Genomic DNA, 17,108 nt, shown 5'->3' on the forward strand with positions numbered 1-17,108 from the left:
TGCATATTTATGAGGGTTAATGAGCGGCCCCGGAATTAGTGTGACAGCTGCGCGGGAGACCCGGTAAGAATAAGTTTCCTGATTTACAGCCCCCTAGCCCCATTTTAAAGCACTTAGGTTCGGACTAAAAGAGAGTTATATGGGGTTCAGCATCGGGGCAGATGTTGGGGCTCAAGTCCGTTCCGAACTGGATTTTTTTAACCCCTTCATGACCCTTGACATAACTGTGCACCATGGAAGTCGTTGCGTTCCCGACCGATGACGTACAGTTACATCATGGCGATCACGAGGGTTCCTGCGCTGTACTCCTGCAATCACTAGTGGGTCACTAGGTGACCTTACATCTGAGACCCGGCTCTCACTGCCAGGACCGGTCACTGCACTGCTCCTGGCCGATTAACCCACTAAATGCTGCAATCAATGTGACTGCAGCATTCAGGAGGCAGGGAGAAGCATCACTACCTCTCCCTGGCGATCGGGTCCCTGTAACCCTGGTAACCCAAGGTCATCATAATGACGAACCTGGGTTACTGAGCTACTGATTGCCTCACAGGCCATGCTGGATCCATGCTGTGTGAGGCGAAGTGTCAGAGCTGACTCAGCATTTACACTTATAACCCACTGCAGTGATCGAGCATCGCAGGGATTATATCAGTGATCAGAACATTGAAAGTTAGGGTGCAAGACCATGATCAGGGTTCACAGCATTTTGGAGGCACTGTGTTTTTGCTGCGTCCAAAATGCTGAGATGTACGGTACAAGCACAGAGGATGGATTGATAGAAATCCCTTGCCCATTGTGCGTGTACAGCCCGCAGAGAAAACTCACCCGCGGTGCGGCTTTCCAAGACCGCAGCATGTTAATTCTTTACCGCCGCACCCCGAACCCTAATCATAGGCACGGGCAGCTGCGTTCTCCTGCGGAGACTCGCGGCCCCGCAGGTCAGGACCCACCGCATCCAGGACTAAGTGGGTCATGATCGTAGGCAGTCACGTACCCTTAGTGTCCCATAAAAGGACTAAGTAAAAAAAATCACTTTTAAAAATTTAGTAAAAATAAAAAAAATCTAAAAATAAAGAACAAAAAAAATGTTCCAATAAATATGTTATCGCATGTAAAAACAAGCAAACAAACAATAAAGTACACATATTTGGTATTGCTGCTTTCGGAACAACCCGATCAATAAAACTGTCACACTATTTAACCCCTTCAGTGAGCACGGTTAAAAAAAAAAAGTTGCAAAAACTGTCTTTTCATCATAGAGCTGATAAAAAAAAAATGGAAATGCAATCAATATATATATATATATATATATAAAAAGGTACCGCTGAAAACGTCATCATGTCCCACAAAAAAACAAGCCACGATACAGCTCCGTTAGCGGAAAAGAAGGATTTTTGTGTATTCACCGTAAAATTTCTTTCTCTGAGTCTTCATTGGGGGACACAGGACCGTGGGTTCTTCTTTCGACGACTGTCTCGAACGCCTTCGGATCACCATCGACACTCTGCCACCGGGAGTGGTAGAAACGACCTTCCTCGGGAGAGATTGTGTCGCCTGGTCCACCACAGAAGGGACCAACATGTCCCTGGAGACAGATGAATCCTGCGATCCAGCGAAAAAGGTGACTTGTCCCACTTCCGTAGTATGGGGGCGAAGATGGAACTGGGCAAATGGAACTGCCTCTATGGACGCTACCATTTGACCAAGGACTCTCATGCCAAACTGGATGGAGAAGGACCTCGAGTGATGAAGAACCTGTAGCCCCTGTTGCAGAGAGAGAATCTTTTCTTGTGGTAGGAAGATTCGTCCATGGTTGGTATCGAAAACCATGCCTAAGAAGGTAATCCGACGGGCCGGGGTCAGAGAGGACGTCTCACGATTGATTGGCCATCCAAGGTGAGAAAGCGTGTCGATGGTGATCCGAAGGCTTTCAAGACAGTCCTCGAAAGAAGAACCCACGGTCCTGTCCCCCCCAATGAAACGAAAGAGAAAATGAAAAGGTTATAGCTCTCAGAACACAGCTTGGCAAAAACATTTTTTTTTTCTATAAAATTGTTCTCATGGTGTAAAAACAGCAAAACATAAGAAAAACTACATAAAGTTGGTAACACTCCAATCGGAGTGACCTGAAGAATAAAGCTGTTATCAGCACGGTGAATAGCATAAAAAAACTATGCCCGAATTTCTGTTTCTTCAAGATTCTGCCTCACAAAAAGTGGAATAGAAAGCGATCAAAAAATATGATGTGGCCCAAAATGGAGGCAATAAAACCTCCAACTCATACCGCAAAAAACAAGCCCTGACATGAAAACCCTCACAGAAAAATAAAAAAACTATAGCCTTCAAAATTCAGTGGTGCAAAAAAGGTTTATTTTGTAAAAAGCGTATTTAATGTGATAGTCGCCAAACCTAAAAAAACCCAATATAAACCATTGTAATTGTGGTGACTTGAGGAATAAAGCCGCCAAATCACTTATACTGCAAGGTGAACGGCGTAAAAAAAAAATAAAATAAAGGCAATTCTTCAACTGCTGTTGATTTGTTAATTTTGCCTCTAAAATATTGCGGTACGACGCAGCTCATATTTATCCTGCGCTCTGCGCTGAGCACTTACACTGGGATTATGTGTAATGGCACGTGCCCATAATCAGGAATAGCGGCATATTGAATATTATTTATTTATTATTATTTATTTATAGAGCACCATTAATTCCATGGTGCTGTACATGAGAAGGGGGTTACATACAAAATACGTATACAAGTTACAGTAGACAGACTAGTACAGAGGGAAGAGGGCCCTACCCTTGCGGGCTTACATTCTATAGGATTATGGGGAGGAGACAATAGGTGGGGTGTAGGTCAGGCGGCGGCTCCGCACGGTGGTCGGGCGGCAGCTCCGCACGGTGGTCGGGCGGCAGCTCCGCACGGTGGTCGGGCGGCAGCTCCGCACGGTGGTCGGGCGGCAGCGAGTTCATTGTAGATTGTAGGCATTTCTGAATACTCCGTGCTTTCGCTGCGTCCAAACCACTGTGTTGTGTGGTACAAGTGGATGGGATTTATAGAAATCCCATGCACACTGTGCTTCTTTTCTCCACAGCGTAAACTGATCTGCAGCACAGCTTCCAGTCCTGTAAATTTTTGCTACGGAGATGCTAGTGTCCTCAGTGAGGAAAACATAGCGAAAGTCCACAGCACCCCATACTCTGTGGGCACGGGCAGCTGCGGTCGCCTGTATAGAACACTTGCATCTCCGCAGGAGAGGACAGGACACATCATTTGCGGATTATGGGCACATACCCTAAATCTCTGAAAAACATGATTCATACAAAATTCCCAATGGAAAATTGACTTTAATGGGGCAGAGGGGAGTCACTTTGACCTCACATCTGGCCTGTGGTGCGGCGGTGTCCATCTTTTTACTTGTCTTTTTAGGGGTGCACAAAAGTGCGGTCATCAGCAGTTTTGTTCCCCTTTGAAAAGATGTACACCACTGAGCAGAGTGCGGAGTAAAGGCTGCTTTACACGCTGCAACATCGCTCAAGCGATCTCGTTGGGGTCACGGAATTGGTGACGCACATCCGGCCGCATTAGCGATGCCGTTGCGTGTGACACCTATGAGCGATTTTGCATCGTCGCAAAAACGTGTAAAATCGCTCATCGGTGACATGGGGGGTCCATTCTCAATTATCGTTGCTGCTGCAGCTAGCGATGTAGCTCTTTGTTCCTGCGGCAGCACACATCGCTCCGTCTGACACCGCAGGAACGAGGAACCTCTCCTTACCTGCCACCCGGCCGCTATGCGGAAGGAAGGAGGTGGGCGGGATGTTACATCCTGCTTATCTCCGCCCCTCCGCTTCTATTGGGTGGCGGTTCAGTGACGCTGCTGTGACGTCGCTGTGACGCTGAACGAGCCGCCCCCTTAGAAAGGAGGCGGTTCGCCGGTCACAGCGACGTTGCAGGGCAGGTAAGTAGTGTGACGAGTCCGCGCGATGGTGTGCGCCACGGGCAACAATTTGCCCATGTCGCACAACCGATGGGGGCGGGAACCCACGCTAGCGATATCGGTCACGATATCGCAGCATGTAAACGGCCTTAACTCTGCTGCCTCATTAGTGAATGGATCCGTCTGGGGTTTCACCTGAATCATGTATTTCGGAGATGTAGATGGAAACCCCGATGTAAGCGCTCAGCATAGAGCACAAGATAAATGTGAACTGGTCCAAAATGTTCTGTACCAAAATTGTCACCAAATAGCATTCAGCTCAACCCACAAAAACACAAGCCCCCACTCAGGTCTGTCATCAGTTAATGGAAATATAGGGGGCTTCCACATTACTGATAGCACACAGGCTCTTGAAAATCGCTATGGCTCCCCCTCTCAAAAAATAAATCCAGCAATATCTGCACTGCCAAATCCAAATCCCCGCTCTCTTCTGAGCCCCACAATGTCCCTAAACCACAGTTAGCATCCACATATCTGGCATTGTTGTAGTGAGGAGAGCCGGCTTAAATGTACGGGGTTTACAGAAGCACGAGCTGGGCACAATGTACGGGCACTACAATGTACTGGGCACATCAAAGACTTATTCACAATTTTTAATTCTGCAATATTCACTGCGTTTGACTCTATGGGTGTTTTCCACAGACTAAATCATCACTACACCCGCAGATGAATTCCCAGAGGGGTGTAATTTCCAATATGTGGTCACTTGAGGGGGTTTCTGCTGTTCTGGCACTTAGGGGCTCTGCAAATAGAGTCTGCAAACTATTCTAGGAAAATCTGTACTCCAAAAATCAAATGGTGCTCCTTCCCTCCCGAGCCCTGCAGTGCGGCCAAATAGTACTGTACAGCCGCATGAGGGGTATTGACGCAATCAGGAAAAATTGTGTAACACGTTATAGGGCCTTTTTTTTTTACCTATTCCTCTTGGGAGAATTGGAAATCTGGTGTTAAAATAACATTTTAGTGGTAAAAATGTAATTATTTTTTCTTCACTGCCCAATAATATAACATTTTGTGACATATCTGTAGTGTTAATATGCTGACGGCACTCCTAGATGAATTCATTGAGAGGTGCAGTTTGTAAAATGGGGTCACTTGTGGGGGTTTCTGCTATTCTGGCACCTCAGGGGCTCTGCCAATGTGACATGGCACCTGCAAACCATTCCAACTAAATCTGCCCTCCAGTATGGCGCTCCTTCCCTCCTTCACTTTGGACTGTGCCTCAAAAGTCGTTTTTGACCACGTATAAGGCAGCGGCGTCAGGAGAAAATGCACAATAAGTTACACGCTCCATTGTCTCCTCTTACCCCAGTGAATGTGGGGTTAATGCAACATTTTTGAGGTTAAAAATGTTTTTTGTTTTTTTTTTTATTTTCACGGCTCAATGTTATAAACGTCTGTGACGCCCCCGGGGGTCACCAACCATCTAGGTACATTCCCTGAGGGTATAGTTTACAGAATGGGGGCACTTGTGGGGGAGCTGCACTGTTCAGGCACCTCAGGGGGCTCCAAACACGACATGGCGTGCGCTAATGTCATGATAAAACAATGTCAGGATCCGCTGAAGCTCCAGAGATATCACCCCATAAAGTGACACTGCGCAGAACTGACAGGAAAGTGATAACCAGCCCGGGGGTGAAGGGGTAAAGTCAGGCCGGACCCGCCCATCATCTGCGGGTTCACCCTCCTATCTCTGCTGGTGACGTTTGTTTCCTCAGGGGTCAGTTTGTGGACAATTCCTTTAAGCGCTTCATAGAGCGAAGCGGGGAGATGAGAGGACTGAGGAGAAGCCGTACAAGCCGGGAGGGGAGGAGCGCGGAGGACGCCGTCTCCACGGCAACCGCCATCAGACCACTCAGGCGCGCCTCTCGTATCACGTGTCCAAAGCTCCGCCCCCAGGAAGCGCTCACATCAAGGCTTCGACAACGCTGAGTCTCCCCGTCTCCTAGCAACCCGGCATCAACTTCCGGCCAGAACCGCCGCGGCTCCGGTGAGTAATGCTCGCTGTATCGGGATATGGATATGGATGTTATGTCGTGATATACACGGCGGGGCTCGTGCTGCAGAGCGCGGTGTATCTGTATATAGCTTTGCTGTACAGTGTGACGTGTGACTGACCGGTGGCGGCATCACAGCCCTGCAAGTGGGTGAGGAGACCAGTAACATCCCCCCATATACACACACAGCGCCCCCACTATACACCCCCTGTATACACAGCGCCCCCACTATACACCCCTTGTATACACAGCACCCCCACTATACACCCCCTGTATACACAGCACCCCCCACTATACACCCCCTGTATACACAGCACCCCCACTATACACCCCCTGTATACACAGCACCCCCACTATACACCCCCCCACTATACACACACACAGCGCCCCCCACTATACACCCCCTGTATACACAGCGCCCCCCACTATACACCCCCCCACTATACACACACACAGCGCCCCCCACTATACACACACACAGCGCCCCCCACTATACACCCCCCCACTATACACACACACAGCGCCCCCCACTATACACACACACAGCGCCCCCCACTATACACACACACAGCGCCCCCCACTATACACACACACAGCGCCCCCCATATACACACACAGCGCCCCCCACTATACACGCCCTGTATACACAGCGCCCCCCACTATACACCCCCCCATATACACAGCACCCCCCACTATACACCCCCCCATATACACAGCGCCCCCACTATACACCCCCTGTATACACAGCGCCCCCCACTATACACCCCCTGTATACACAGCGCCCCCCACTATACACCCCCTGTATACACAGCGCCCCCCACTATACACCCCCTGTATACACAGCGCCCCCCACTATACACCCCCTATATACACAGCGCCCCCACTATACACCCCCTGTATACACAGCGCCCCCCACTATACACCCCCTGTATACACAGCGCCCCCCACTATACACCCCCTGTATACACAGCGCCCCCACTATACACCCCCTGTATACACAGCGCCCCCCACTATACACCCCCTGTATACACAGCGCCCCCCACTATACACCCCCTGTATACACAGCGCCCCCCACTATACACCCCCTGTATACACAGCACCCCCCACTATACACCCCCTGTATACACAGCGCCCCCCACTATACACCCCCTGTATACACAGCGCCCCCACTATACACCCCCTGTATACACAGCGCCCCCCACTATACACCCCCTGTATACACAGCGCCCCCACTATACACCCCCTGTATACACAGCGCCCCCCACTATACACCCCCTGTATACACAGCGCCCCCCACTATACACCCCCCCATATACACAGCACCCCCCACTATACACCCCCTGTATACACAGCACCCCCCCACTATACACCCCCTGTATACACAGCGCCCCCCACTATACACGCCCTGTATACACAGCGCCCCCCACTATACATCCCCTGTATACACAGCGCCCCCCACTATACACCCCCCCATATACACAGCACCCCCCACTATACACCCCCTGTATACACAGCACCCCCCACTATACACCCCCTGTATACACAGCACCCCCCACTATACACCCCCTGTATACACAGCGCCCCCCACTATACACGCCCTGTATACACACACACAGCGCCCCCACTATACACCCCCCCCCCATATACACACACAGCGCCCCCACTATACACCCCCCCCCATATACACACACAGCGCCCCCACTATACACCCCCTGTATACACAGCGCCCCCCACTATACACCCCCCCCATATACACAGCACCCCCCACTATACACCCCCCCCATATACACACACAGCGCCCCCCACTATACACCCCCCCCCATATACACACACAGCGCCCCCACTATACACCCCCTGTATACACAGCGCCCCCCACTATACACCCCCCCCATATACACAGCACCCCCCACTATACACCCCCCCATATACACAGTGCCCCCCACTATACACCCCCCATATACACACACAGCACCCCCACTATACACCCCCTGTATACACAGCGCCCCCCACTATACACCCCCCCATATACACAGCGCCCCCCACTATACACCCCCCCATATACACAGTGCCCCCCACTATACACCCCCCATATACACACACAGCACCCCCACTATACACCCCCTGTATACACAGCGCCCCCCACTATACACCCCCTGTATACACAGCACCCCCTACTATACACCGTGCCCCCCAATATACACCCCCTGTATACACAACACCCCCCACTATACACCCCCTGTATACACAGTGCCCCCCACTATACACCCCCTGTATACACAGCGCCTCCCACTATACACCCCCTGTATACACAGCGCCTCCCACTATACAACCCCTGTATACACAGTGCCCCCCACTATACACCCCCTGTATACACAGCGCCTCCCACTATACACCCCCTGTATACACAGCGCCCCCCACTATACACCCCCTGTATACACAGTGCCCCCCACTATACACCCCCTGTATACACAGCGCCCCCCACTATACACCCCCTGTATACACAGCGCCTCCCACTATACACCCCCTGTATACACAGCGCCCCCCCACTGCACACCCCCTGTATACACAGCGCCCCCCACTATACACCCCCTGTATACACAGCACCCCCCACTATACACCCCCTGTATACACAGCGCCCTCCACTATACACCCCCTGTATACACAGCGCCCCCCACTATACACCCCCTGTATACACAGCGCCCCCCACTATACACCCCCCCCATATACACAGCACCCCCCACTATACACCCCCCCATATACACAGTGCCCCCCACTATACACCCCCCATATACACACACAGCACCCCCACTATACACCCCCTGTATACACAGCGCCCCCCACTATACACCCCCCCATATACACAGCGCCCCCCACTATACACCCCCCCATATACACAGTGCCCCCCACTATACACCCCCCATATACACACACAGCACCCCCACTATACACCCCCTGTATACACAGCGCCCCCCACTATACACCCCCTGTATACACAGCACCCCCTACTATACACCGTGCCCCCCAATATACACCCCCTGTATACACAACACCCCCCACTATACACCCCCTGTATACACAGTGCCCCCCACTATACACCCCCTGTATACACAGCGCCTCCCACTATACACCCCCTGTATACACAGCGCCTCCCACTATACACCCCCTGTATACACAGTGCCCCCCACTATACACCCCCTGTATACACAGCGCCTCCCACTATACACCCCCTGTATACACAGCGCCCCCCACTATACACCCCCTGTATACACAGTGCCCCCCACTATACACCCCCTGTATACACAGCGCCCCCCACTATACACCCCCTGTATACACAGCGCCTCCCACTATACACCCCCTGTATACACAGCGCCCCCCCACTGCACACCCCCTGTATACACAGCGCCCCCCCACTATACACCCCCTGTATACACAGCACCCCCCACTATACACCCCCTGTATACACAGCGCCCCCCACTATACACCCCCTGTATACACAGCGCCCCCCCACTATACACCCCCTGTATACACAGCGCCCCCCACTATACACCCCCTGTATACACAGCGCCCCCACTATACACCCCCTGTATACACAGCGCCCCCCACTATACACCCCCTGTATACACAGCGTCCTCCACTATACACCCCCTGTATACACAGCGCCCTCCACTATACACCCCCTGTATACACAGCGCCCCCCACTATACACCCCCTGTATACACAGCGCCTCCACTATACACCCCCTGTATACCCAGCGTCCTCCACTATACACCCCCTGTATACACAGCGCCCTCCACTATACACCCCCTGTATACACAGTGCCCCCACTATACACCCCCTATATACACAGCACCCCCCACTATACACCCCCTGTATACACAGCGCCCCCCACTATACACCCCCTGTATACACAGCGCCCCCCACTATACACCCCCTGTATACACAGCGCCCCCCACTATACATCCCCTGTATACACAGCGCCCCCCACTATACATCCCCTGTATACACAGCGCCCCCCACTATACACCCCCTGTATACACAGCGCCCCCCCACTATACACCCCCTGTACACACAGCGCCCCCCCACTATACACCCCCTGTATACACAGCGCCCTCCACTATACACCCCCTGTATACACAGCGCCCTCCACTATACACCCCCTGTATACACAGCGCCCTCCACTATACACCCCCTGTATACACAGCGCCCCCCACTATACACCCCCTGTATACACAGGGCCCTCCACTATACACCCCCTGTATACACAGCGCCCTCCACTATACATCCCCTGTATACACAGCGCCCTCCACTATACATCCCCTGTATACACAGCGCCCCCCACTATACACCCCCTGTATACACAGCACCCCCCACTATACACCCGCTGTTATCACAGCGCCCCCCACTATACACCCCCTGTATACACAGCACCCCCCAATATACACCCCCTGTATACACAGCGCCCCCACTATACACCTCCTGTATACACAGCGCCCCCCACTATACACCCCATGTATACACAGCGCCCCCCACTATACACCCCCTGTATACACAGCGCCCTCCACTATACACCCCCTGTATACACAGCGCCCCCCACTATACACCCCCTGTATACACAGCGCCCTCCACTATACACCCCCTGTATACACAGCGCCCTCCACTATACACCCCCTGTATACACAGCGCCCTCCACTATACACCCCCTGTATACACAGCGCCCCCCACTATACACCCCCTGTATACACAGCGCCCTCCACTATACATCCCCTGTATACACAGCACCCCCCACTATACATCCCCTGTATACACAGCGCCCTCCACTATACATCCCCTGTATACACAGCGCCCCCCACTATACACCCCCTGTATACACAGCGCCCCCCACTATACACCCGCTGTTATCACAGCGCCCCCCACTATACACCCCCTGTATACACAGCGCCCCCCACTATACACCCCCTGTATACACAGCGCCCCCCACTATACACCCCCTGTTATCACAGCGCCCCCCACTATACACCCCCTGTATACACAGCACCCCCCAATATACACCCCCTGTATACACAGCGCCCCCACTATACACCTCCTGTATACACAGCGCCCCCCACTATACACCCCATGTATACACAGCGCCCCCCACTATACACCCCCTGTATACACAGCGCCCTCCACTATACACCCCCTGTATACACAGCGCCCCCCACTATACACCCCCTGTATACACAGCACCCCCCACTATACACCCCCTGTATACACAGCACCCCCCACTATACACCCCCTGTATACACAGCGCCCCCGACTATACACCCCCTGTATACACAGCGCCCCCACTATACACCCCCTGTATACACAGCGCCCCCACTATACACCCCCTGTATACACAGCGCCCCCCACTATACACCCCCTGTATACACAGCGCCCTCCACTATACACCCCCTGTATACACAGCGCCCCCCACTATACACCCCCTGTATACACAGCACCCCCCACTATACACCCCCTGTATACACAGCGCCCCCGACTATACACCCCCTGTATACACAGCGCCCCCGACTATACACCCCCTGTATACACAGCGCCCCCACTATACACCCCCTGTATACACAGCGCCCCCACTATACACCCCCTGTATACACAGCGCCCCCACTATACACCCCCTGTATACACAGCGCCCCCACTATACACCCCCTGTATACACAGCGCCCCCACTATACACCCCCTGTATACACAGCGCCCCCACTATACACCCCCTGTATACCCAGCACCCCCCACTATACACCCCCCCCATATACACACACAGCACCCCCACTATACACCCCCTGTATACCCAGCACCCCCCCCACTATACACCCCCCCATATACACACACAGCACCCCCACTATACACCCCCTGTATACCCAGCACCCCCCACTATACACCCCCCCCATATACACACACAGCGCCCCCCACTATACACCCCCTGTATACACAGCGCCCCCCACTATACACCCCCTGTATACACAGCACCCCCACTATACACCCCCTGTATACCCAGCACCCCCCACTATACACCCCCCCCATATACATACACAGCACCCCCACTATACACCCCCTGTATACCCAGCACCCCCCACTATACACCCCCCCCATATACACACACACAGCGCCCCCACTATACACCCCCTGTATACACAGCGCCCTCCACTATACACCCCCTGTATACACAGCGCCCCCCACTATACATCCCCTGTATACACAGCGCCCCCCACTATACACCCCCTGTATACACAGCGCCCCCACTATACACCCCCTGTATACACAGCGCCCCCCACTATACATCCCCTGTATACACAGCGCCCCCCACTATACACCCCCTGTATACCCAGCACCCCCCACTATACACCCCCCCATATACATACCCAGCACCCCCCACTATACACCCCCCCCATATACACACACACAGCGCCCCCACTATACACCCCCTGTATACACAGCGCCCTCCACTATACACCCCCTGTATACACAGCGCCCCCCACTATACACCCCCTGTATACACAGCGCCTCCACTATACACCCCCTGTATACACAGCGCCTCCACTATACACCTCCTGTATACACAGCACCCCCACTATACACCCCCTGTATACACAGCGCCCCCCACTATACATCCCCTGTATACACAGCGCCCCCCACTATACACCCCCTGTATACACAGCGCCCCCACTATACACCCCCTGTATACACAGCGCCCCCACTATACACCCCCTGTATACACAGCGCCCCCCACTATACATCCCCTGTATACACAGCGCCCCCCACTATACACCCCCTGTATACACAGCGCCCCCACTATACACCCCCCTGTATACACAGCGCCCCCACTATACACCCCCTGTATACACAGCGCCCCCATTATACGCCCCCTGTATACACAGCACCCCCACTATACACCCCCTGTATACCCAGCACCCCCCACTATACACCCCCCCATATACACACACAGCGCCCCCCACTATACACCCCCTGTATACACAGCGCCCCCCACTATACACCCCCTGTATACCCAGCACCCCCCACTATACACCCCCCCCATATACACACACAGCACCCCCACTGTACACCCCCTGTATACCCAGCACCCCCCACTATACACCCCCCCCATATACACACACACAGCGCCCCCCACTATGCACCCCCCACTATACACCCCCTGTATACACAGCACCCCCACTATACACCCCCTGTATACACAGCGCCCCCCACTATACACCCCCTGTATACACAGCGCCCCCCACTATACACCCCCCCCAAATACACACACAGTACCGCCACTATACACCCCCTGTATACCCAGCGTCCTCCACTATACACCCCCTGTATACCCAGCGCCCCCCACTATACACCCCCTGTATACACAGCGCCCCCCACTGCACACCCCCTGTATACACAGCGCCCCCCACTGCAACCCCCCTGTATACACAGCGCCCCCCACTGCACACCCCCTGTATACACAGAGCCCCCCACTGCACCCCCCCTGTATACACAGCACCCCCCACTATACACCGCCTGTATACACAGCGCCCTCCACTATACACCCCCTGTATACACAGCGCCCCCACTATACACCCCCTGTATACACAGCACCCTCCACTATACACCCCCTGTATACACAGCACCCCCCACTATACACCCCCTGTATACACAGCATCCCCCACTATACACCCCCTGTATACACAGCGCCTCCACTATTCATCCCCTGTATACACAGCGCCCCCCACTGCACACCCCCTGTATACACAGCGCCCCCTACTATACACCCCCTGTATACACAGCGCCTCCACTATACACCCCCTGTATACACAGCGCCCCCCACTATACACCCCCTGTATACACAGCGCCCCCCACTATACACCCCCCCATATACACACAAAGCACCCCCACTATACACCCCCTGTATACCCAGCACCCCCCCACTATACACCCCCCCATATACACACACAGCACCCCCACTATACACCCCCTGTATACACAGCACCCCCCACTATACACCCCCTGTATACACAGCATCCCCCACTATACACCCCCTGTATACACAGCGCCTCCACTATTCATCCCCTGTATACACAGCGCCCCCCCACTGCACACCCCCTGTATACACAGCGCCCCCTACTATACACCCCCTGTATACACAGCGCCTCCACTATACACCCCCTGTATACACAGCGCCTCCACTATACACCCCCTGTATACACAGCACCCCCACTATACACCCCCTGTATACACAGCACCCCCCACTATACACCCCCCCATATACACACAAAGCACCCCCACTATACACCCCCTGTATACCCAGCACCCCCCACTATACACCCCCCCATATACACACACAGCACCCCCACTATACACCCCCTGTATACCCAGCACCCCCCACTATACACCCCCCCATATACACACACAGCACCCCCACTATACACATCCTGTATACCCAGCACCCCCCACTATACACCCCCCCCCATATACACACACACAGCGCCCCCCACTATACACCCCCTGTATACACAGCGCCCTCCACTATACACCCCCTGTATACACAGCACCCCCACTATACACCCCCTGTATACCCAGCACCCCCCACTATACACCCCCCCCATATACACACACAGCACCCCCACTATACACCCCCTGTATACCCAGCACCCCCCACTATACACCCCCCCATATACACACACACAGCGCCCCCACTATACACCCCCTGTATACACAGCGCCCTCCACTATACATCCCCTGTATACACAGCGCCCCCCCACTATACACCCCCTGTTATCACAGCACCCCCCACTATACACCCCCTGTATACACAGCGCCCCCCACTATACACCCCCTGTATACCCAGCGCCCCCCCACTATACACCCCCTGTATACCCAGCGCCCCCCACTATACACCCCCTATATACACAGCACCCCCCACTATACACCCCCTGTATACACAGCGCCCCCCACTATACACCCCCTGTTATCACAGCGCCCCACACTATACACCCCCTGTATACCCAGCGCCCCCCACTATACACCCCCTGTATACACAGCACCCCCCAATATACACCCCCTGTATACACAGCGCCCCCCACTATACACCCCCTGTATACACAGCGCCCCCCACTATACACCCCCTGTATACACAGCGCCCCCCACTATACACCCCCTGTATACACAGCGCCCCCCACTATACACCCCTTGTATACACAGCGCCCCCACTATACACCCCCTGTATACACAGCACCCCCACTATACACCCCCTGTATACCCAGCACCCCCCACTATACACCCCCCCATATACACACACAGCACCCCCACTATACACCCCCTGTATACCCAGCACCCCCCACTATACACCCCCCCCATATACACACACAGCGCCCCCCACTATACATCCCCTGTATACACAGCGCCCCCCACTATACACCCCCTGTATACACAGCGCCCCCCACTATACACCCCCTGTATACACAGCGCCCCCACTATACACCCCCTGTATACCCAGCACCCCCCACTATACACCCCCCCCATATACACACACAGCGCCCCCACTATACACCCCCTGTATACACAGCGCCCCCCACTATACACCCCCTGTATACACAGCACCCCCCACTGCACACCCCCTGTATACACAGCATCCCCCACTGCACACCCCCTGTATACACAGCGCCCCCCACTATACACCCCCTGTATACACAGCGCCCCCACTATACACCCCCTGTATACACAGCGCCCCCCACTACACACCCCCTGTATACACAGCGCCCCCCACTATACACCCCCTTTATACACAGGCCCCCCCCACTATACACCCCCTGTATACACAGGCCCCCCCACTATACACCCCCTGTATACACAGCGGCCCCCACTATACACCCCCTGTATACACAGCGCCCCCCACTGCACACCCCCTGTATACACAGCACCCCCCACTATACACCCCCTGTATACCCAGCGCCCCCCACTATACACGCCCTGTATATACAGCGCCCCCCACTGCACACCCCCTGTATACACAGCGCCTCCCACTATACACCCCCTGTATACCCAGCGCCCCCCACTATACACGCCCTGTATATACAGCGCCCCCCACTATACACCCCCTGTATACACAGCGCCCCCACTATACACCCCCTGTATACACAGCACCCCCACTATACACCCCCTGTATACCCAGCACCCCCCACTATACACCCCCCCATATACACATACAGCACCCCCACTATACACCCCCTGTATACCCAGCACCCCCACTATACACCCCCTGTATACCCAGCACCCCCCACTATACACCCCCCCATATACACACACAGCGCCCCCCACTATACACCCCCTGTATACACAGCGCCCCCCACTATACACCCCCTGTATACCCAGCACCCCCCACTATACACCCCCCCCATATACACACACAGCACCCCCACTGTACACCCCCTGTATACCCAGCACCCCCCACTATACACCCCCCCCATATACACACACACAGCGCCCCCCACTATACATCCCCTGTATACACAGCGCCCCCCACTATACACCCCCTGTATACACAGCGCCCCCCACTATACACCCCCTGTATACACAGCGCCCCCACTATACACCCCCTGTATACCCAGCACCCCCCACTATACACCCCCCCCATATACACACACAGCGCCCCCACTATACACCCCCTGTATACACAGCGCCCCCCACTATACACCCCCTGTATACACAGCACCCCCCACTGCACACCCCCTGTATACACAGGCCCCCCCCATTATACACCCCCTGTATGCACAGCGCCCCCCACTATACACCCCCTGTATACACAGCGCCCCCCACTGCACACCCCCTGTATACACAGCATCCCCCACTGCACACCCCCTGTATACACAGCGCCCCCCACTATACACCCCCTGTATACACAGCGCCCCCCACTATACACCCCCTGTATACACAGCGCCCCCCACTACACACCCCCTGTATACACAGCGCCCCCCACTATACACCCCCTTTATACACAGCGCCCCCCACTATACACCCCCTGTATACACAGCGCCCCCACTATACACCCCCTTTATACACAGGCCCCCCCCACTATACACCCCCTG

At 54.4% G+C, this 17,108-nt stretch overlaps 1 protein-coding gene across 1 annotated transcript in view; it reads left to right on the top strand.

Moving 5' to 3' along the window:
* Positions 1-5,907: 5,907 nt before the first annotated feature.
* DNAI1 (dynein axonemal intermediate chain 1) overlaps positions 5,908-17,108 on the top strand; it is a 158,083-nt gene continuing 146,882 nt past the window's right edge. The window contains exon 1 of the mRNA XM_075343901.1: positions 5,908-5,996. The gene's annotated coding sequence lies outside the window, so the exon portion shown is untranslated. The remainder of the gene's footprint in view (positions 5,997-17,108) is intronic.

The sequence above is a fragment of the Anomaloglossus baeobatrachus genome, chromosome 1, assembly GCF_048569485.1.
Source record: "Anomaloglossus baeobatrachus isolate aAnoBae1 chromosome 1, aAnoBae1.hap1, whole genome shotgun sequence".
NCBI lineage: Eukaryota > Metazoa > Chordata > Amphibia > Anura > Aromobatidae > Anomaloglossus > Anomaloglossus baeobatrachus.